Consider the following 24,076-nt stretch of genomic DNA (forward strand, 5'->3'; position numbering starts at 1 on the left):
ATTCTAATCTTGGCTCTTCCATTTATTAACAGTGACCTTGGGAAGTGACTTCATCTGTTTTTGCCTCAACTGCCTCATCTATAAATCAGCAATAATACTACTTACCTGTGGTAGCCATCAGGCCTCCAATGATCCCCACTTACCGGTATTTACACTCTTGTGTAGGCCCTCCTACGTTGTACCAGAGTTGTCTGTGTGACCGAATACAGCAGAAGTGATGGTATATTGCTTCAATATTAGGCTATAAAAGATACTGTGGCTTCAAAGATACTGTTCCCTGTATTTCTTCTCTGTCTCTACTGTCTCTCTCTCTCCCTCTGCTTCTCCTTCTCTTAGGCTTGCCTAGGGGAAGCCAGATGCCATGAAACAAGGACACTCAGGCTGTCTGCTGAAAGGCTCACGAGGGGAGAAAGAGGCCTGCTAAGAACCACAGTGAACTTGGAAGTGGATCCTCTAGCCCCAGGTGACTGCAGCTGTGGCCGAGAGTTTGATCCTCATAAGAGACCGTGAGCCAGACCACCCAGCTAAGCTTCTCCCCAAATCCTGACCCACAGAATCTGTGGGATAATAAATGTTTGTTGTTTTAAACCAATAAATAACTAACACAGTACCTTATAGGGTTGTTAATATTTATAAAGCTCTAGAACAATACTATATATGTGTTTGCCAAATACATACATTTACACATAAAACCCAGTCAAGTCTTGGCTGTTTTAAACTCAAAAGCTTCTGCTTTCTTTAAGGCAATCTTGCCTGTTTTTGCAACAATCTGAAATAAGGAAGAGACCCTGATTTATATTTCCCACAGAAGAGAAGAGAGATTGAAATGGTAAGTGCCAAAGAAATTAAAAGTCATTTTGGTTTTTCAGTTCATTACTTCTGGAAAAAAATTCGAGCCCAGATTCATTACTAGTGCTCCGTTTTAGTGCTGATGATAATTGCAAAGGCAGTATTTTAAATTAGAATGTATAAGACCACGTATAATTAACCTGTACAGAGGGGCTGAGACTTCATATTAGACTCTTAAATCAATCCCAGCAGAATCACTAATACTGAGCAATTGATTTGAAAATACTGTATGGTCAGAGTAAAGAAGCAGGATGCTAATTACCAGCCAGGAGAATTTACCACACTCCTCGGGTATAGTTAGAGTGGCAGACATTTTCCTCTGGGCCTTAACCCATGCAAAACTGAGAATGCAAATTAGTTCAGATTGAATACTTGAAACAACCTGGAGTTTAAGGCACTCGGGTATAGTTAGAGTGGCAGACATTTTCCTCTGGCCCTTAACCCATGCAAAACTGAGAATGCAAATTAGTTCAGATTGAATACTTAAAACAACCTGGAGTTTAAGGCAAGAGCGGGTTTTTCTGCCACTCTGTGAGTGTGATGTTCATAAGGGGACTATCAGACTGTCTGGGTGCCGTCACCATTGGAGGACCTGGTTGCACGCGTGTGTCAGGCTCCTGGCAGAAAGTACCAGGAAGACTCTGGTTGCAGCATCACCTGATGCAGTGGGCGTGAGCTGCTCCCTCTCCAGCTTGCATTTTGTGTACCATTCCTTGACACGTTCCTCTCTCAACTCATCTCTATTCTCATTTCTACCCTGCAGCATCCATTTTCTTTCTTCATTCTTCTTCTTTTTCACTGAATCATTCAAGCAAGCAGCAAACGCCTACTGGCTTACCTAACACAAAGAACAATGATGACAACAACAGCTTATGTTTATTGAGTTCTGGGGCAGAGAATGCAAACTGGTTATCAGGATTCAGTCCCTGCTTCTCCTACAGTAATATGGCTGTAACCAGGCATGTGGCTTAAATTACATTTCCCAGACCTTCTTGCAGTGAAGTATAATCATGTCCCTCCATGACACTGTGGGGGTAAGTGACGCATGCTGCTTCCAGGCTGAACCCTTTAAAAGAATGAGTATGCATCTTCATCACCCTCTCCCTTGGTTGCTGGATGCAGATGATAACATGGCTCTAGAGCCACAAGATGGATGAGTCTGGGCTCCTGAATCACCATGTAGAGTTAGATCAATGCCAACCAGGTTCACATTTCTAGGTCTACCACGTGAACAAGAAATATTTTGTGTTTGAGGCATAAACTTCAAGGCCTACATTTATATTCCTTTAGCTTACCCCTACTAATGTTTATATGCATTACCTCATTTAATCCTCATAACAACCCTATTAAGGGTACTATTATTATTCTATTTACAAAAGAACAAACAAAGGCTCAGAAGATTAAATAACTTGTCTGAAGACACCCAAATAGTAAATGACAAATCTGGGATTATTTTAACCTGGCACTGGGGAAGTGACAAAGAAGTTTAAAATGTTGTCTTGGAGCTCTAATAGTCTACAGTTATAGAGAGTTATCTTCTTTATGACCAAGAGTTAGAGTTCTTGGTCTCTAACCAAGGGATACTGATTGTTTATAGCTGTCATCCATTCTAATTGGTTGGTACCTATGCCATGCTGTTGTTTTTTTTTTTTTTTTTTTTTTTCGGTATGAGGGCCTCTCACTGTTGTGGCCTCTCTGTTGCGGAGCACAGGCTCCGGACCTGCAGGCTCAGTGGCCACGGCTCATGGACCTAGCCGCTCCGCGGCATGTGGGATCTTCCCGGACCGGGGCACGAACCCATGTCCCCTGCATCGGCAGGCGGACTCTCAATCACTGCACCACCAGGGAAGCCCTGCATCAAGCTTTATAAAGCAAATATTAATGAATTTAAAGGGAGAAACTGAAAGCAATACAATAATAGTAGGGGACTTTAACACTCCCACTTTTACCAATTACAACCAAACAGAAAATTAATAAAGAAACAGTGGACTTAAACAACATGTTATACTAGATGAACTTAATAGATATATCCAGAACATTCCATACAAAAGCAGCAGAACATACATTCTTCTCAAGTGCATGTGGAACATTCTCCAAGATTGATCATATTTCAGGTCACAAGACAAGTCTCAATAAATTCAAGAAGACTGAAATCATATCAAACATTTTCCCTGACCACAATAGTATGAATCTAGAAATTAATCACAAGAAAAATATCAGGAAAACCCACAAAAATGTGGAGATTAAACAACATGACACTTAATAACAAATGGGTTATTGAAGAAATCAAAGGAGAAATAAAAAAATACCTAAAGATAAATGAGAACAGAAACATGACATACCACAATCTACAGGATGCAGCAAAACCTGTTCTGTGAAGGAAGTTCACAGCAATATGGGGCTACTTCAAGAAACAAGAAAAATGCCAAATAAGAAATCTAACTTTATACCTAAAGGAACTAGAAAAAGAAGAACAAATAAAGTCCAAAATTAGAAGAAGGAAGAAATAATAAAGATCAGAGTGGAAATAAGAAATAGAGACTTGGGCTTCCCTGGTGGCGCAGTGGTTGGGAGTCCGCCTGCCGATGCAGGGGACACGGGTTCGTGCCCCGGTCCGGGAGGATCCCACATGCCACGGAGCGGCTGGGCCCGTGAGCCATGGCCTCTGAGCCTGCGCATCCGGAGCCTGTGCTCCGCAACGGGAGAGGGCACGGCAGTGAGAGGCCCGCGTACCACAAAAAAAAAAAAAAAGAAGAAGAAGAAGAAGAAATAGGAAACTTAAAATAAGCTGCTAGCCAATTACGAAGGAGATTCTCCTGAAAGGGGCCAGGCTCATACAGCCTACATGGTTCAAACCATAAAAGAATAGACATCACAGAAATTATTTAAATTGTTCCATAACTCAGAGGAGTGCTCTTCAATGCTTTTAGGCTGGGCCCGTGAGCCATGGCCGCTGAGCCTGCGCATCCGGAGCCTGTGCTCCGCAACGGGAGAGGGCACGGCAGTGAGAGGCCTGTGTACCGCAAAAAAAAAAATAAATAAATAAAATAAAGAAATAGAGACTAAAAAGGAATAGAAAAGATCAGTGAAACTAAAAGCTGCTTCTATGAAAAGTTAAACAAAACTGACAAGCCATTAGCTAGACTAAATAAGAAAAAAAGAGAAGGCTCGAATAAATAAAATCAGAAATGAAAGAGGAGAAATTACAATTGATACCACAGAAATACAAAGGATCATAAGAAACTACTATGAACAATTATATTCCAACAAATTGGACAACCTAGAGGAAATGGATAAATTCCTAGAAACATACAATCTTCCAAGACTGAATTATGAAGAGCTAGAAGATCTGTATAGACTAAGTACTAATAAGGAAATTGAAACAGTAATCAAAAAGCTCCCAACAAACAAAAGCCCAGGACCAGACAGCTTCACTGGTTAATTCTATAAAACATTCAAAGAAGATTTAATATCTATCTTTCTGAAATTCTTCCAAAAAACTGAAGAGGAGAGAAAACTCTCAAACGCATTTTACAAAGCCAGCATTACCCTGACACCAAAATTAGACAAGGACACAACAAAGAAAGAAAATTTCAGGCCAATATCCTTGATGATCATGAATGCAAAAATCCTCAACAAAATATTAACAAACTGAATCCAGCAATACATTAAAAGGATCATACATCACAATCAAGTGGAATTTATTCCAGGGATGCAAGGATGGTTCAACACCTTCAAATCAATCACAGTGATACATCACATTAACAAAATGAAGAATAAAAATCACATGATCATCTTAATAGAGGCAGAAAAAAATTTGACAAAATTCAGCATCCATTTATGATAAAAAATCTCAATAAAGTTTGCATAGAAGAAATGTACTTCAACATAGTAAAGGCCATATATGACAAACCCATAGCTAATATCATGCTCAATGGCAAAAAGCTGAAAGCCTTTCCTCTAAGATCAGGGACAAGGCAAAGGTGCTAACTTTCACCACTTTTATTCAACATACTACTGGAAGTCCCAGCCACAGTAATTAGGCAAAAAAAGGCACCCAAGTCAGAAAGGAAGGAATAAAACTGTCACTATTTGCAGATGACATGATACATAGAAAATCCTGAAGTCTTCACCAAAAAACGGTTAGAGTGAATAAATTCTGTAAACTTGGAGAATACAAAATCACTATATGGAAATTGGTGGTGTTTTTATACACTAATAATGAATTATTAAAAAGAGAAATTAAGAAAATAATCCCATTTACAATTGCATCAAAAAGAATAAAACATGTAGGAATAAATTTAACCAAGGAAGTGAAAGACCTGTACACTGAAAACTATAAGACACTGATGAAAGAAATTGAAGAAGATATCAAAAAATGGGAAGATATTCTGTGCTCATAGATTGGAGGAATTAATATTGTTAAAATATCCATACTACACAAAGCAATCTACAGATTCAATCCTATCAAAATGCCAATGGCATATTTCACAGAACTAGAACAAAAAATTCTAAAATTTGTATGAAACCACAAAAGACCCTGAATAGCTAAAACAATGTTGAGAAAGAAGAACAAATCTGGAGGTATCTCACTCCTTGATTTCAAACTATACTACAAAGTTACAGTAATCAAAATATTATGGTACTGGCACAAAAACAGACACATAGACAGTGGAAAAGAATTGCGAGCCCAGAAATATGGACAATTAATCTATGACAAAGGAGCAAAGAACATACAATGGAGAAAGGATAGTCTCTTCAATAAATGGTGTTGGGAAAACTAGATAGCCACATGCAAAAGAATAAATCTAGACTGCTATCTTAAACCATACACAAAGATTAACTCAAAATAGATGAAAGATTTGAATGTAAGACCTAAAAACATAACATTCCTGGAGGAAAACATAGGCAGTAACTTCATTGACATCAGTCTTAGTGATGATTTTGTGGATCTGCCTCCAAAGGCAAGGGAAATAAAAGCAAAAATAAACAAATGGGACTACTTCAAATGAAAAAACTTCTGCACAGCAAAGGAGACTATCATCAAAATGAAAAGGCAACCTACTGAATGGGAGAAGATATTTGCAAATCATTTATCTGATAAGGGGTTAATATTGAAAATATGTAAATATTCATACAACTCAACAACAAAAAACCAAACAACCTGATTAAAAAATAGGCAGAGGATCTGAATAGACATTTTTCCAAAGAAGACATATAGATGACCAAAAGGCACATGAAAAGATGTTTAACACCACTAGTTATCAGGGAAATGCAAATCCAAACCATAATGAGGTATCATCTCACACCTGTTAGAAGGGCTATTGAAAAGATAAGGAATAACAAATGGAGAGGATGTGGAGAAAAGGGAACTCTTGTACACTGTTGGTGGGAATGTAAACTGGTGCTGCCACAGTATGGAGATTCCTCAAAAAATTAAGAAAATTAATTAAAAAATTAAGTTATCCAAAGAAAATGAAAACACTAATTTGAAAAGATATATGCACCCCTGTCTTCATTGCAGCATTGTTTATGATAACCAAGATACAGAAACAGCCTAAGTGTTCATCAGTGGATGAATGGGTAAAGAAGATGTGGTACATATATACAATGAATACTACTCAGCCATAAAAAGAATGAAATCCTACCATTCTGTGACAACATGAATGGACCTTGAGTGTATTATACTAAGTGAAAAAGTCAGATGGAGAAAGACAAATATCATATGATTTCACTTATACATGGAATCTTTAAAAAAACAAACAAACCAACACCCAAAAAACCCCCAAACCAAAGAATAAAGAAAATAAAACAAAAACAAACTCACGGATAAAGAGGACAGTTTAGTGGTTACCAGAGGGAAGGGAGTTGTGGGGTGGGTGAAATGGGTGAAGGGGGTCGACCGCATGGTGATGGATGGTAACTAGACTTGTGGGGCTGATCACTCTTTAGTGTATACAGATGTTGAACAATAATGCTGTATACCTGAAACTTACATAATAAAAAAATAAATTTCAAGTAAAAAAAATTTAAAATCTGAGCCTTGGTTGAAGATTTCATAGGGAGACAGAGGGAATCAGCCTTATTCTGCTTTGATTGGAAGTTACTTAGGTCTAATTAGTTCAGGAAAATAGTGCACTCCATATGTGGAATTTATGGTCAAAGTCTCAGTAATAATAAAATGTTACTTTACTTTGTCAAAAGGGTTTTGTGTTGAGGTCTGGGTGAAAAGAATACAAATTTTCCACAAAACTCCCTGGAGTTGCCTCACTGGTTTCCCTGTGTTTTTGCCTAGATGTTTTCCTGTTTATAATTTCTGTGACATTTCATACACATTTGAAGCTGGAATGGCTCAGATGTTAATGGGTTAAATTTAGAGGCCACTGTTACTGGCTTGTATTGTCAGTAAGACACGCAGCTTTATTAATAAGGTTTAAAATGCCTTTTAGTTGTTTGCAGTTGCTTAGATCCAGCTGAGGAATGTTGCATACAAGTGCCACATTAAGGAAAAAAAGTAGGAGAAGAAAAGAAAAAAAATCCTTAAATTCTTTAAAAGAGTCTGATGTTACCGTTTTTAAAACTTGGCCAAGACCCCACTGAGTTGTGCTCCATGGAGTTTGCACCATATTAGTTGATCATCCGGAAACCTTCCATGGAACTTGGAGATTTGGAGGAAGACAAATGAGAATCCCATCTGAAACTTTCAGTTAGCCCAAAGTGGCCAAGACGTCTGGGGATCAAAGTTGAGTAATTTAGTTTTCTTCCTTTGTCTGTCCAAGATTGAAAACCAAAAGTGGGGTTTAGGGATTCAAAGAGATTATCACCCAAACAGAATTTACGTTCAGTTAGTATAAACAAGTGCACTTCAGGAAATTAATGAATCCTGTTGAGCGTTAATATTTGATAGGCCCAAACTTAATATACTTTAATATTTATTTGGAATAGTTCTCACATTGGAGGCATGGTTATTATTGTGTTCTAACTGCCTGCTAAATTAAAAGCCTGTTTGTGTTTGGCTGATTTAACATGTCCTCTGAGGGGGAAGGGCCACTGCAGATCGAGTATTTGGACTTAGTTAGGTACATGAGTCATGACTTAGGGGTTGTCTCAGAGTGATTTACTGAGCTCTGTTCTTCAATTTCTAGGTTACACTGTGGTTTTACACGTTTTAGAAGACCGGGCTTCCTGCTTATTGATCCAAGTGGAGGACAAAAGCAAGACACAGGAAAATGGAGCAGCGCAGTGAAATGGGGGTGGGATGGAGAATTCCAGTTATTTTTGCCCCTTAGCTCCTCAGGCAGCAGGGAGTACAGGCCCCATCCGAGGTAACAGGCAAATTCAGTCAAGTTTGTCGTCTAACCTTTTCAAGAACCTATCGGTGCTGTTTCTCTTTAATCTTTCCTATTTTCTTTCCTTCTTCCCTTCCCTCTGGGTTAGTTTAACCGAGGTCTGTCTTTAAGCATGGACACTTAGATGTGTCTGGTGCGAATTACACTTTACAGCCTTGCACTTAAGAGGAGAGAGGTCTCAGCAAAAGATATGAGCTGATGTCAGCTTGGGCCCCAACATTAGAGAGGCTCTCAGATGTTGATGCTGGTTACCAGCCTGTCCAAGTGGAGATCCTACAAGTTGGAAGAAGCCCTAAAACTGGGCTTTCGCAGATTCCTGGGCTCCTATCCATATTCTACAGAATTTAAACAATTTCCTCTGAAATTGTAGCCTTATTATTTGGTTGCAACAACTGCCTTTAGCAAACCACATTACCTGGGATTTATTATGGCTTTGGGTACAAGGTCATACCATGCTAAGAGTGCCATATTCTTGCATTAGCCACAGGGAAAATCACGAGTGAGTATCACACGTCTGGTGTGTGGGCATTGGTCATTCACCTTCTGGGGCATGAAACCAGGAGGATCGATCCTGGCATGAGTGTCAGGATGTCCTAGCTCCTTCTACCCAGTGGTCAACACCTTCTCTGGAGAAGAATCTTTATTGGTTAATGAATGAATGAATAAATGAATTTAACAATATTCATGAAGAGCCTGTTATGCCCCAGGCACTTTGCTGGGCATGGTCACAGTTCAGGTGAGCAAGATGGGCATGATCTCCTTTCTCAGGGAGCTTAGAGTTGAATGGGGTGATACTCACATCAGAGTCCTGACCCCAGCACAAAGGGGGGTCAGGAAGGACATGCACAGGGAGCCACGATCACATTCGCAGGAGGGGCTTAGAATAGAGTGGAGAAGGAAAGCCTCTCTGAGGGGTGGCATTTAACCTCGGGCCTGAAGGATAACAAGGTACCATCGTTGAGAAAGGGAGGTCAAGGGGTGAGGGAAAGGGGTCAATGACCTCAGAGAGGAGTGGTTTGTACTTTACAGAGAATGTTTTGACGGTGACTTATCACATCCCCCTGGTGTACTGACTGAGCCTTAGCTCTCATGGGGGATTTCCAGACTCAGTGACCTGCGGGAAGGTATTTAATTGGGGGCTGAGGGTCCTTGTGGACCACACGTCCTCTTACCATTACATGCAGATTGAACTTAAGGGGGTCTCTTGGGAATTCTTGGACACAACCCAGATCCCAGCCCCTCTAACTCCCACTCTCCAAATGAAGGCTGTTTTCAGCTCTACTGGAGAAAGGATCCAAGGAGCTTTGGGGCTGAAAGGTCTGTGCAGGACACTTTTGCCAGGCCAGAGTGGCAGGGGGCTGGGCCTGGGCTATTCAGCCGCCAAAGAGCTTGACGCATGGGGGCGGAGGCCTCCAAGTATGCAGAAGGCAGCCGCGGAAGCGTAGGTCGAGAACCCCACCGCCGGTTCTGGTCCCCCTGAATCCCTCCACTCCTCGTCCCGGAGTCCTCAACATAAAGGCGGGGCAACCCAGTGAACCACTGAGGAAGGGGTGTGGTCCATGTGCGCGTGCGCGTGCACGCCCGCACGCATGCGCGTTCCTTAATCCCGCGAGAGTGGGGCAGAGAACCTTTCTACGGACTTACCAAGCTCCTTTAAAAGTCTTAAGAAAATTCCTTAAAGGCTCCATTTATGTGTTAGAAGGTCAGTTTCTTTCAGAGGTGTTTTATATCAAGGTTATTATTATTTTTTTTTTGCGTTACGCGGGCCTCTCACTGCTGTGGCCTCTCCCATTGAGGAGCACAGGCTCCGGACGCGCAGGCTCAGCGGCCATGGCTCACGGGCCCAGCCGCTCCGCGGCAAGTGGGATCTTCCCGAACCAGGGCACGAACCCGTGTCCCCTGCATCGGCAGGCAGACTCTCAACCACTGCGACACCAGGGAAGCCTATATATCAAGGTTATTTACATAGATTTTGTTGGAGGGAAGGGTATTGCTTATCCAACAGAAAGTAAATCCACGTTTCTCGTGCCTTTTTCTTTTTTTCTCAGGAGCATTTGAGACAACTCAGCATCTGTCTTTTTGGAATCTGACCCTGAGTTCCAGTGCCTCACGTCCCTGATTACAGTGGCTTCTAACTCATGGCTCATCCAAATCCCTTACGTCCCAGGGTAAGCACGATTTTACTTCTTGGTCTATCCTTTGGGGACTCACAGGACATCTTATTGTAAGTAATGTCAGATGAGATTTAGGGAAAATGTCGCCAACTATAAATCAATGTCTTGGACCTTTGGGAATATTCCTGCTTGCATTTTCTCTTGGAATTATGCAGTTTAGTCCCCATGGGTGTGGTTTAGCAAGCTCTCACACTAGAAATTTATTGAAAGTAATCCCCAACACGACTCCAAACTTTCTTGAACATCTCAGCAAAAAGCATAAAGTCTAGTTTTTTTTCCCCCCACTAATAACTGCACATACCGTCCAGTTCTCCTTCCTACTCCAGTTTAGGAGAGAATAAAGTGTTACAGCCCTAGGTTGGGGTCATTGCTATTTGTCTCTGTAAGGTCCTGGGATCCACTAAGCCATCGCTGAACTCTGTAGGACTTGATGGGCACCTGCTGTGTGCCGTGCCCTATGCTAGGCGCTGGGGATATAACGCTATTCAGGATACAGCCTCTGCGTTGGGGAAACTGAGGTCTGTCTGAGGAGAGAGACAGGTGGAGAATTAACCACAGAATGAAATGACAAAGACAAAGGGAGATATCATATATATATATATTTATACAGAAATATAGGTATATATTTATATAATATATATTATGTATTGGTATATACTATATATAGGCATATATATGTAATAGGAATATACAGATGGAAGAGAAGATCCTTCTGCAGTGGGGTGGAGGAGGCAGTGGAGTGATTTGTCCCTTGGGAGACATGTGGCAATGTCTGGAGACATTTTTGATTGTCAGAATTGGATGGGGAGGGGCTGCTGGCAACTAGTAGGTAGAGGCCAGGGATGTTGCTAAGCATCCTGCAATGCTCAGGACAGTGTACTCCAAGAAAGAATGATCTGGCCCCAAATGTCAAGAGGGCCAAGGTTGAGAAACACTGCTATAGGGTGATGTTTAAGTTGGTCCTTAAAGATGACTGGAGTGTGCTAGGCAGCAACCAGGGAAGGTCTTTTCTGCTCAAAGGCTTCACTCCATCACTGGCTTTGGGGACCCTGGAGGGGGCAAGACAGAGAAGAGATGAGATTCTGGGTTTGGGGGGCTGGTCAGCTTAGAGTGGTGGTGTTCTTGGGTGGCTTCAGAGCCAGCTCCAGGTGGTTCCTGCACCCACCGTGGTGCAAGTCAGGGGTAGCTGGGCAGGAAAATGATATTTTCAACTTTCGATGGCAACTCAAAAGGGAGAATTGAGGAGTTTGTCATTCTCTTGGCCCTGAATAGGGTAGGTGGCCAGCGTGCCAGGAAAGGTACCCTGGAGAGAACAAGTGCCGGGAAGATACCTCCCACAGGAAGTGACTTAACTTGGGCTTGTGATTTGCAACACAGATGTGAGGCGCTGGACCATTGAATTCTTAGCTAGAGACATTTAGGTGCCAGCCATTAAACCTGTTCTACCCCCAAATCTGGAATGAAAGGATGGTACTATTGACTCTGCAAAATGTCTTTGGATTGATGCCAGGAAAATGTTCTTAAATGAAATGAAACAGCATTATCTGAACGGTCCTGCCAGTAACCAAAAGGTTGGCCCAAATAGGTAGTATAATTAAGGAAACTGAGACTCAGAGCAATTCAGTGCTGCTCTGTCCAGAGTGCTGCTGATTGTGAGAGTGGAGAGTTGACCAAGGCTGAGCTCTTCGCTGAAGTTGTCCATAGTCCTTGATCGGCTCTGCCCTTTATCCCTCCGACTGCTGTTCTCACCTGTGCTGGCCTTTGCTTGTTCTGTTCTCTCATTTATCACCACTGTGAGGACACTCCAAGGTATATGGAGAATGAGATCTCCCACAATACCTCACCCTAAGACAGTCGTTTGGTTTTGTTTCCTGTTGTTATCCATATAGACTGATTGATGCAAAAATAATATAACTGGCCGTTGAGTTCTTTTTCACAGATGATGTGTTTGTCCATGTTCTCCCACAGACCCTGTGAATCATGTTAATAAGCCCATGTTATTCCATCAAGGTGATGTGCGATCATTTACCTATCAGTTTCCCTCTTTGAACATTTCAGAGGCTTCCAGAATTTCAGTATCACAAATAACATTGTAGTGAGTATCTTTGTGTAAATAGATCTTTTGCTCCCTTTCAAAGATTTCTTTAGGATACATTCTCAGCTGTGGGATTAATGTGTCAAAGGCTATGAATATCTTCATGGATCTCAATATATATCGTCAAATTGCTTTCCAAGAGTGTAGCAATTTACATACTTAATATGAATAAATGAGTATAGCAGCTTGGCAAAACATTGCCAGCATTGAATATTATTATTTTATTTTCAAGCTCATTTTGCTGATTTAATACATGTAAAAGGATCCCATTAAAGGTATGTAATCTGCCTAGCATGATGCTTGACACATGGTAGTTGTTTTTGCTAGTGTTTTCTCTTGCAGCTCATGATACCTTTCCTGATCCTTGGACTACAGCCTAGACCTTCTGTCTGTCCTGCCTCCCAACTCCTACCCCCTGACCTTGATTGCCATCAGACTCCAGTGAGTGCCTGGCCTTGGCTTGGCCCAGCTTCATGTAAATGTTAGCCATTCATGAGAACATTGAGCATCTGGGTTGAGCCCGCATGTAACACAGTGGTTAAAAGACGGGTCATATTCATCTCTTGTCTCCTTAGTTTATCTGCGGTGTGATCTTCGGTAAGGTACCGAGTTTTTCTAAGCCTGGGGTTGAGATAATGTATGTTAAGCAAGTAATATCATGCCTGGATACAGAGTAAGTAATGTCAGTGTTAATAATAATTATCTATTTTAATAAGTCATGTCAATCTTTGAGATAGGTGACATTACTATTCTCATTTTAAAGATGAGATGTTGAGGCTCTGAGGAGTTGAAGTACCTTGGCCAACATGGGGACCCTAATGCGGAGTGACCTCTAGCCCCTCCCCTCTGTGGCATGGGTGAGAGGGCCCCATGGGTGGCAGGGATAGTCATGAAAACCCTTTCTACAGCATGACAGCCAGCACTAACTTACCTTTACGTGGAAATGCCTTCAAACTACATATATACGGTCCTCTAAACCCAGAGTAAATGCATTTCAAGTTGCCCCTTATCCAGATTCCAGACGTGCCAGCAGCCACTCCAGTTCTACCCAATCTGAGGGCAAGTGTGGTGGAGGAAGAATTAGAATGGAAAAAGAGATGAATCTTAACCAATTGTGGTTCCCATGTCTTCCGAAAAATTTACAAAAACTTATGACCACGTGCACTGACTGCCTGGGGGCTTGGAAGGAGTCGGGCAACATGAGGAACCTTGAAGCTGAAGTCTCATTAGCTTCACGGTACATTAGCCACTGGCCTGATCGCTTGACTGGCAGTTAACCAGGAATCTTATGGGCTAGTTACTTTTGATCGCTTGTCGCTTTTCTCTGAATCAAAACTTTGTCATTAGCATAGTTTCAGTCTGAGAGTTACTGCCAGGGTGGAATTACTCTAATTAAGAGGAAAAGAAAAATATGTTGCTAGTCATTAATTGTTCTTGATTAGAGGGTGACCCAGTTTGAGGTTAAGCGAAGAGGACTGAGGTAGTAATTTAGCGCTCTGGGAGGTTTGCGGAGATTTTTGTAAGCTGGAGAAGTGGCAGCTGGATCCCAGGATTGCCGTCTGATCTGAATTCTTAGCTACTTCCAGAGAGATGTGTAAGAGATCTTCGGGGATGGCGTGCTAATTTCTAGAATGAACGCAAGCAAGGAGAGGGTTGGAGGTCTATGAATTGAATGCGATTTACACTGCATTCAAGTGCCAATAGAAAAAGCCTTTCCTATCTTAAATGTGAAAATATTATATTTTCATGGTTTCTTGATTTGAGGATCCAGGCCTTGACTTTTCAAATTCTGAGCGAGCAAGAAATTGCCACAGCAATTTCCTAGCACTCCGCATCCCCTCTCCTTCATGTGGACCCTTTTTAATTCACGTAAGGAGAAATGGGGCAATAAAAAGATTTGGTAGAAGAGAAGGAATTGGTCTTCTAATCCGGTCTTACTGCTTCCCTAAAATCCATCCACATTATACCCCATCAGAAATGCCCTAAGAGGCCACAGAGTAATGAAGGGAGTGTAGTTTTAAACAAGCTCTTCATGTGATGATCCATTCAGTAAATGTTTACTGAGCGCCTACATTCTAATTCCTGGAGTTAACGGCAGTGAAGAAAATGGACAAACATCCCTGGCTTTGGGAGCTTACAGCTGGGAGTAGAGCGGAGAAAATAAACAAAAGAAGTAACTGAGTCATTTGTTTTAGATGGTGATAATTGCTATGGAGAGAAAGTGCAGTGGGAAAGGGAGATGGGGAATGTCGGGGTATGGGTGGCCGTGGGGTTGGAGCGTTGCAGTTTTAAATGGGGTGATCATTTCAGGGAAAGCCTTGTGCAGGAGGTGACATTTGTGTAACGCCTTACAGGAGATGAGAAAGTGACCCCACTGGTATCTGGGAAAGAGTGTGTGGAGGGGACAGGTGCCAGGGCCCCGCAGCAGCCATGTGCTGGTGTGCTGCCGAGATGAGGTCAGGGGTCAGCCATGGGGCTGAAGGGGCAGGGCCTCGAGGGCCCATGGTGAGGACTTGGGCTTGGATGCCGAGGGAAGTGGGGAGCCCGTGGTGGCTGCTGAGCGGAGCTTTTGTGAAGGAAGCCCACGGCCCTCTGCAGCCTCTGCTGATCTGAGCTGCACCCCGCACGGATCGTCGGGGTGTGTGAAATGGGCCAAGGTATGGAGAGTTCCCCACGTGGATGGGCCTGACGCAGAGTAAGGACTAACAGAATGGAAGCCGTTATTAACGACCGACAGTCAGACACTTTATACTGAAGTGTAAGTCATTGACATCAGGTACTCTCTTTAAAGCAGATTTGAAGGGGACAGAGAGACAGAGAGTTTGAGTCATTGAAGAGAGGGAGGGAGAGGGAGGAAGAAGCAGCCCCAAAGAGGGGGGCAAAGGGAAATCGGGCTGCTCCCTACCCGCTGTGTTCTTACCACACATTTTCTAAGGGCGGATCCCAAGCGCCAGTTTGGATATTCGTGCTATTCAGAAGTCCTTATACTACATGCAGTATTGTATAGGCCTTGATATCAAGTGTAGCCTTAATTAATCAGTGCTAAAATAATGAATAAATGCCATCTTTACAGCATCTTTACGGAGCTAGTCACGCCAGGTGCCCCCATCCCTTCCCCTGAGCCACTGAGTCACTGCTGACTGGAGGGCAGCTGCAAAAGGATTGATGGCTCCAGGATTGCGGCCAAGCACTAGGTGCTCGTGATACTGGTTATTACACCTTGGTTCTCTTTGAGTCTGAATACCTGTTGGTATCTGTCAGCTTCTAAGTTTCATTTTAAGGGCGAAGCTGCAGGAGTTACAAGATGTGGAGGCACCTCTGGGCTGCAGGGAAGGGCTACCCAGGCCTCCAGGGACCGCACACCTTCCTCATTCATCTGCGAAGGCTCCCTTGGCCCCGGAGACCATGCACATTTTGGAGAGATGCAACTTGATAATTTTTTTATGGTCCATGGCTGAGTTTAAAGAACAGGTGGTGGCTTGTAAAATTTTTATTTATGGCACGATTTTCAGAATTCAGTGTTTGCAAATACTGGCAAGGTTGGATTTATGAAAGTGGAGGCTATTTTAATACGTTCTGCACACAGTTTAATATGTTGCCCCGATGGAGGTCTTAGAATTTGGCTGCAGCGAATGGCATCCTGGGAGCTGCTTGTCCTCAGCGAGCACTTTCCAGAAACCGTTAGGCCTTGCAGTTGAAAGGCTAAATGGCATGCGTTCAACTTGTAACTTACATAAAGATTTCAGTTTGGCTGAAGAAAGTTTTGTTTTCCTGGGTCTATTCTCCCTTAGTAATTCGATTCGGTTTTAATTAACATCGCCTAGTGATTGTTTTTGCCTCCTTAGCATTCTTTAACCTATTAGCTTTGAAATTTGAAGTAGTTATCTCAAGTGGATAAAGAATAATCTTTTTTCTTAAAGACAGTTTCTTATGTGGGCAAGATGATAATTCACAGTTCTTTGCAGTTGGTATCAACGGGTGGAACAGGGGCCAGGGGTTGGAGCAGCTGTAAGGGTGGGCACTGCACCCGTCCCCCGAGGCCCCTGCCTGCAAATGCAGGGTTGGGCTGACTCATTAAACCAAAGTCTTGATCCAGTGTGTGAACATAAAAACCTTCCTGGTGTATTTTTGAAACTTGAGCTGCCCTTTGCAAAAGAGGTCTTGCATTTATATTTTTAAGAGAAAGGCTGAGTATCTGTGAGGCATAGATATGGTGGATCATCTTAGAGAGATTCTGTGTGACAAGAGAAAAAGACTGTCGTACATTCAAGCTTTTCAGAAATGTGTAGAGAAACCCAGTGATAGAAATAATCAGTAGTTCCTAGGTCGGGAACTGGTATTCTTTAAAATGGGGCGTATTCGAAAACAGGAACCTAGGAAAAAAATTCATTGGCCTGATGATGGATTTCCCCAATGTGAGCCCCAGTGTAGCAGAAGTGTTGGAAGAAAAGCAACTCCTAAGAGGAAACAGGCTGTCCGGGTTGTCCAGGGCCTCTTAGGAGACATTCTCAGAGGCCTTCCTTCAGGAAGCAGAGGTCAGTGATACACACTTGAGCTTGGGCCCAAGCAGCTGCGTCACAGATGATCTCCTTGCTCTGGCAGGTCTTACTGATTTAGTGAGGAGCTCCGATGTGCGTTGGAATCCTGGCTTCATCACTGACTGATCATATGACCTTGGACAAGTCATTCAGTCTCTCTAAATCTGTGAAACGGGGATAACGGCCACGCATGGCTCTCACGTGGTTGTTGGGATGAAATGAGACCGTGTGTGTTAAGTGCCCCAGGTGGTGGCTCTTGGTTCTCTCCTAGCTTCAGCCACTCGGAGCACAGCCAGTCAGCCTCTCATTCAGAAAGAGAAGAAGGGTCATTCTCAAGAGAGAGAGGATAAGTCAGCCTGCCTTGGAGACCCTCATTCTTAACCTAGAGGTGTTTGTCCTGGAAAGGCCCCTCTGTCTTCCCTCAGGCAGAACTGGGCATCTTGTGATTACAAGGAGAGCCTTGGGCTTGGGCTTTGTGGAGCGTCCTGGCACTCGGCTTCCTCCTCTGTGTCCAGCAGACAAGTCTTCATGTTTCCCTAGGGCCTAGGAGACGAACTGGGAAAGGTGAACCATTCTGAGACCAGAGTGCACGGGAGATTCCTGAGACCCTGGGCAGCTTTTTAGAGTGTGGGTGGGACGTGGCTGAATCCAGATGCTGCTTCCGCGTGAGCCGGACAGAGAACACGCCCCCACCTCTCACTCAGCGGTGCCTCTTGTCTCCTCATTTCTGCTTGAGGGATTAGGAGCCGCCTTTAAAGGCATCATTAACTCTCCCTGGTGGAGGTGTGATCATCTGTCATATCCTACTGGTGCTTTAGCATCACCCCCCCTCCCCCGCAAAGGGGTCGTGGAGGCTGCATCTTGCTTAGTAGTGAGTGACATGACAGCACAGTGAGGAGTGGAAGTGTGAGCAGCAAAGAAGTAACCAAGAGTCAAATATTTAAAGGTTTAATTTTAAATTATTGTTAAAGGCAGGGAGTAGATGATGAGATGTATACTGTTGAGTTCTGGGTTGATTTTCCTTCTGTGCCCTTTGTTCGTCACTCCTATTGGTAAGAAGAGGCAAACCACTTATTGGGTCCTTTCCATTTTTTTCTGATTTCATCTCCCCATGCATTTAGCTTTTTATTTCCAAAAGCAAGCAGTGAGTCTGAGGTGTGGTACAGATTGTGTTTAGAAGTTCTATGTGTCTCTCTCCTTTCTCACAAAATGGGTGAAAACGGGAGTCCCCAAACCAGGTTCTATTCATGTAAAGTCTACCAAGAAGGGCAAAAAGAAGGCAGGACCAAGAGTAGTGTCTTCATTGCTCTTCCCTTTCCACCTTTGTCCTCAAAGGTCCCACTTTCCAAGATGCGCTCAGGGCACAGCAAATCACAGCCGTCTCCATCCTCTTCCACACAAACATAAGGAAAAGGGCAAAGAACAGGGGAGCAGAACAAGAGCTGATGGTGAGTGGCTGGCTCATGTCCCTCTGCCAACCGGGTCCCGCTCCTCTGCATCCAGGAGGGCCTGCTTGAGGCCTGGGCAGTGGGGAGCACGGGGTCTATGGCACTTGAAGCCTTCATGTTCAGAAGCTTGGTTTTGTCTTTTGAAAGTGGGGAAATGGTTTCAAGAGAAGTCACAGTTTTGTCGGGGTCAGACTGGAGAGCCTACAACCTTAACAGAACTTTAGAGTTTCAGAGCCAAATGGATTTGTCCAATTTCATTCTTCCAAGGGGGAATGGAAGGCCCAGGGAGGTGCAGTGACTTCCTGTGTGTCCTACAGCACCCACCTTATGCTAAATCTGGAGATAGCAGTGAGGATCCCAAGTGTGGGCTGTAGAGAAACAAAAGTGGGCAGACCCAGAGCCAGAACTTTTTGTTCCTTTTGCAAGGAGGGGATTGCTGTTGTTTCACTTACGCATCATCTTGTATGTGGGAAAAAGTCTTTAAAAACCAAATTTGATCATTCATAGCTGAATCTCCATTGCCTACTTAGTGGAGGAAATCAATGCAGTATGACAGAAGAAGTTCTGAGGCTGGGAGTGGATTGGGGATGGGTCAGAAGACCTAGGTCAAGTCCCAGATATGTGATGAGGCAGTCATTCTCTCTTCTTGGTCACTAAATCCTCATTTGTACTATGAACGGTTGGACTGGATACTTTCTAAATTAGATGGTAAGACTAAAGTTCTGGAAGTTCATGATTGTACAAGCAGCATTAGTTAGGACATAGTTTCTGCTGTGTGTGATAGAAGTAAAAAAATAACGGTGGTTTAAACAGGGTAGACTGTATATATTTCTTAAATAAAAGGTCAAGCTGTTATGGTGGCTCTGCTCTCTGACATCATCAGGGACCCAGGCACCTTCTATATTGTTGCTCTGCCAACCTTATACTGTTCCCTCATCCTCACAGTCCAAGACGCCTGGCCACCATGTCCATGACCACATTCTAAGCAGCAGAATGAAGGATGGAGGAAGAGGAGAGGGAGAACCCCTTCCCTTTACGAGCATGGCTCAAGGGTTGCATTTACCACTTTTGCTTAAACCCTGTTGGCCAGAATGTAGTGCCATGGCCGTACCTAGATGCAAGGGAGGCCAAGAAGTGTCACCTTTATTCTAGCTGGCCATCTTCCTAACTACAAGTTCTAGTTTTATAGAAGAAGAGATAGATATTGGGGATAACTATCAGTCTTTGTCATGCATCATGCTCGAGACAGTATAGAACATAGGATCCTCTATTGCCTCCATCAATGCTCTGTGAGACATGGGAGGACTCAGGTGGGAATGTCCCTGATATCCATGACAAAAGTCCAACTTGGAGGAATAATTGCGGGTCTCAGAGACCTTGCTGCTGAAGCTGTGTTATTCACATAAATGGGCAATGGTTGGAAACTCCTTTTGGGAGAATCTGCCCAGTTCCTGATGCTCGCCTTTCTCTGAGCTTTACTTCTTGTTGTCCAACATGGCAGGTGATGGCAGCCATGTTTGTACTTAATGTCCTACCCATCAGTGGCCACAGACTGAAACAGGTGTGGACACCTGACCTATGCCAGGCCCTCATATACTTTCTCCTGGGTTTTCAGGGCCGTGACTGAGAGAGTCATCTTAATTGGGGGTCATTTGCTTGAACTTGAGTGTTATAAACTCAGAAGTGGGGGCACCATCTTTTGTCACGCGTGTGGGGAATCAGAGGAAGCCGGTCCTCGGACAGAGAAGGATGAAGCAGGTGTTTGGAGAGAGCAGCTCCTGAGCGCTGTGGGGCCTGAGAGGGAACCTGGGGCTGCTGATTCCTGGTGGCTCCACAGGTAGTGATTCAGTTTCACGTAAGGCTAGAGGCATTCACTCCTATTAAATTTATTGAACGTACATCATGTATATATAGAGAGAGCTTTTTTTTTTTTTAAAAAAGAAAGAACTCCTAACCTGACCAGTTTTCTTTTTCTCTCTTTTTTTGTTAAAACAAATCTTCAAATCTTATGTACCATCTTAGCAGCTAATGGCTTGCAAATTTCAATTTTCTGCTTGTCACTAAGAGTGACAACTCAGAAGGGACTATATAAATTGATTTACCTAGCCAAACTTATCCAAAGAAGGGGCACTAAATAGGTCGGTCAGTGGAAACCGAAAACCACAGTGTCTTTTCCCAGATAAAACAGCAAGAAATGCACATAGGAAGGGATGAAATGCAATGCAGTTGTTCAGAAGGGAGACTGAAAACAACTCCTCTTCATTTTAAAATATCTCCCTCTAACTTCAGTGAACATGTGGATTTGAAAAAAGATCATACGTTGGTATTAGGGGACAGAACTCACTATACATTTATAACTTGACTTCAGAGGAAAAAAAATAGATAGGCAGGTCATCAGCTTGCTTAAATAAAATTTAAGAGTGGAGATTCTGATGAGGAATAGAGTCCATGCTGTGAAACTCCCATGTGAAATATGAAATCCACTAAAAAGAATATGCTAGAGTAGGACTTCAATTAACTGGAACCTAATTAATCAGAGCTTTCAAGGATTATTGTACTTAAACCTACTTAATTCAGGGATATAATAAAGCAAATCCAGCCTTTGGGAGTGTCCTAGCTTTAGGCTTAAGAATTGTTTTTCCCTCTAGTACTTATCTTGAGCCATGGAATTGACCAAATACTTGGATTTTAGAGCGAGTAAAGACCTTAAATGCGGCCAAGTGCATGGGTTTTCATCCTTGGCTGCATATTACAGCCACGTGGGGAACTTTTAAAGATCTGGATGTCCAGGCTATACCCCATACCAATTAAATTTGAATCTCTGGCGGGTGGGACCTGGGCATCCATAGTTAAAAAAAAATTTCCAGTTGATTCCAGTGGACAGTCAACTGGAAAACCAGGGATCTTCTTCTATAGCTGTCCCCAGAAGTGAAGTGACCGAGTCAGATTGCCAGCTGGTACAGAACCAGGACTGTAATCTAGGACTTTCCAAACCAGCGCGACCTCTTCCCCATTGAGCCGCAGAGGCTCCCAGCTACACAGCGTCAGCGTGCGGCACCCTGCTCTGACCCCTAAGCCAGTGCTCCTGCGACTCTGGTGTGTCTCCCAGTCACCGGAGAGCTTATTAAATCCAGGGGATGCTGATGTCGCTGGCCTGGGTACCACACGTGGAGAACCACTGCTCTGAGCTATTGTTGGGCTTCCCCTTTACCCACAGGCACACCTGCTCAGCCCCCAGGGCAGAGATTTGGACTCTTCTCATCTTCACTGAACGACACAATTGCTGTATGTTGCAGTATCTTCGTGTTTCTCCAAAAGCCTGTGAAGCTACTCTGTTCTCATAGAACCTAAGAACCATCCACAGATGAAGCGTCCCTTCACGCTGAAGGATTCCATAGCTGTTGTACTTTGCTGAATTGCAACATTTGGCTGCATCATTCCAGAGCGGGGCTTTTTCCTTTTTTTTAGCTTATCCCTGAGAGAGTGAAAGATGTGCTTCATAATGGGCAGCACCAAGGAGGTTAAAGTTCATTGACAAGGACCATTCGTTAAGCAGGATGAGTGTCTGAGCTCCGCTCATCAGCCTACACATGTGGCCTGTGATGGAAGAACTGACAGGGAGTAGAATGAAACCTGGGCACCTGTGGAAACCAGGCCTAATCCCATCCCATAAAACAGAGTGGAAGATAAGTGAAAATGGTTGAAACCTGAAAGCAGATGGCCAAGTTCCTTCACATTGGGCTGTAAAGGGGAACCTTTGTGACAGTGTATTTATGGGTTTGGGGAAACCTGACAAGGTGTTGCTGTAAATGCCAAGAAATACACAGAATGGTGATTTTGTTATTTGAACATATCTCATGATGACTGCAGCTTTGGGAGGATGGAGAAAGATAGCTGCCGTGTGTGTGTGTGTGTGTGTGTGTGTGTGTGTGTGTGTTAGTTTAGCTCACACTGCTATAAGCAAGACTTGGTGGATGGGGGAAAGGGCTGCTAAGGGAAATTTCCTGCAAATGCTTTAGCAGGGGCAAGCTGACCATTTGCTCACTGAGGGACTCGATGTTGGGGTGTGGGAATGGGGGCTGGGGAGTTTGGGCTTCAGTGTTCTCCTTAAAGAGCTGCCCAAACCAAAAATGGGTCCAAAAGCCACCGACTAAAGCAAGAGTATCTTTGGCCATCCCTGTTCCAGGCCATTCCCCTGCTCTATGAGACCATGATCTGTTTGCATTATGCATTTTAGCGTCGGTACCTAGAGCGACGCTGCTTTCTTTGTATAGGTATCAAGCAGTGATCAACATCTTTCACTGGTCAGCCGATAATTCCTCATCTTTCAAGGTTCTATCCTTGCTCCTGGCCTGACCCACAGAATCCTTTTGATAGCTAAAAAGAATTTCTCAGTATGCAAAGGAGTAGCTTACTGGACCTTTGAAAGCTCTTCTCTCTGGAAAAAAAAAAGTCCCATGTGTATTATTTAGAAATCCATGTTTAAAATCCTAAGAGCGCTTTCGAATTGTAGTCCTGAAACAAGCCTGCAGTACTGTGTGGCTGGGGGGAGGGGTGGCCCTTTTGTCTCTGATCCGAAGAACACGTGCTCTCTGTTTCAAAGTGGGTGCATCAAGCAGGAAGATTTTCAGTTGTAGTTTAAACTGAGTGGACCCCTCAGATTTTCCTGGAGCTTGTCGGAATTCTGTTTCTGGGAAGCTGCATTGTGATAGAGAAAGACAGGGGAGCGGGGAGAGAGGAATCGGAATGAGAAACATGCAAAGGGAAAACAGATGTCTCGAAGTCACATGCGGTGCCCCTCATCCGCAGTGTTCGGGTAAACAGGGCCGAGTCTGGAGAAGCAGCTTTGGATGTGAATAGTCAGTGTGAAAGGGAAGGACGCAGTGGCCCTGGAGCCCCACTGTAGGGCTGTTCCACCTGCCAGGTCCCTGTAATGTAAATTCTTAGGCCCTGGCCCAGATCTACTCAGGGGGTGGGACCAGCCCCTCGCGATTTTGCAAGCCCTTTCAGGTAACCTGTGCTGAGGTTTGAGAACCACTGATGCAGACTTTTAGGAGCCATACTGGCGTTGGAGCAGAGAAGGTCATTTGTGGATGGAGGTGAATTTCTCGGTGGGAATTTGGGGGCGTGGTGGCAAGTCAGTGGAGGGGGTAAAACTTAGGGGAGCAGCTGGGCCCCTTTTCAGGCCTCTGGGTGCCTCCCTGTTTTGCCCGTGTGGGAAACCCACTCTTGGCCATGTTTAGTGGAGTTGGCCTTGGGTAGGTGATGTTGCTGCTGATAACAGGGTTATTCTAGCCTTAAGAGGGTTTCCCAGGGAGCAGGTGGCACAGCCCACCCCACTGCCAACACCCCCTTCCCATCACTCTTTATTTTCCAGCGGGGTTTGGATGCATCTTCTCTTGGGGCTGTCTTCTTTGGAGTGGTTCTCACTCTTCCCCCACACGTCCCAAGACACACACACACACACACACACACACACACACACACACACACACACACACACACACACACACACACACACTGCTAGTCAAGGACCCAGACACACACACACACACACACACACACACACACACACACACACACACACACACACACACACACACACACACACACACACACACTG

The sequence above is a fragment of the Physeter macrocephalus genome, chromosome 2 (genome assembly GCF_002837175.3).
Source record: "Physeter macrocephalus isolate SW-GA chromosome 2, ASM283717v5, whole genome shotgun sequence".
NCBI classification, from domain to species: Eukaryota; Metazoa; Chordata; class Mammalia; order Artiodactyla; family Physeteridae; genus Physeter; species Physeter macrocephalus.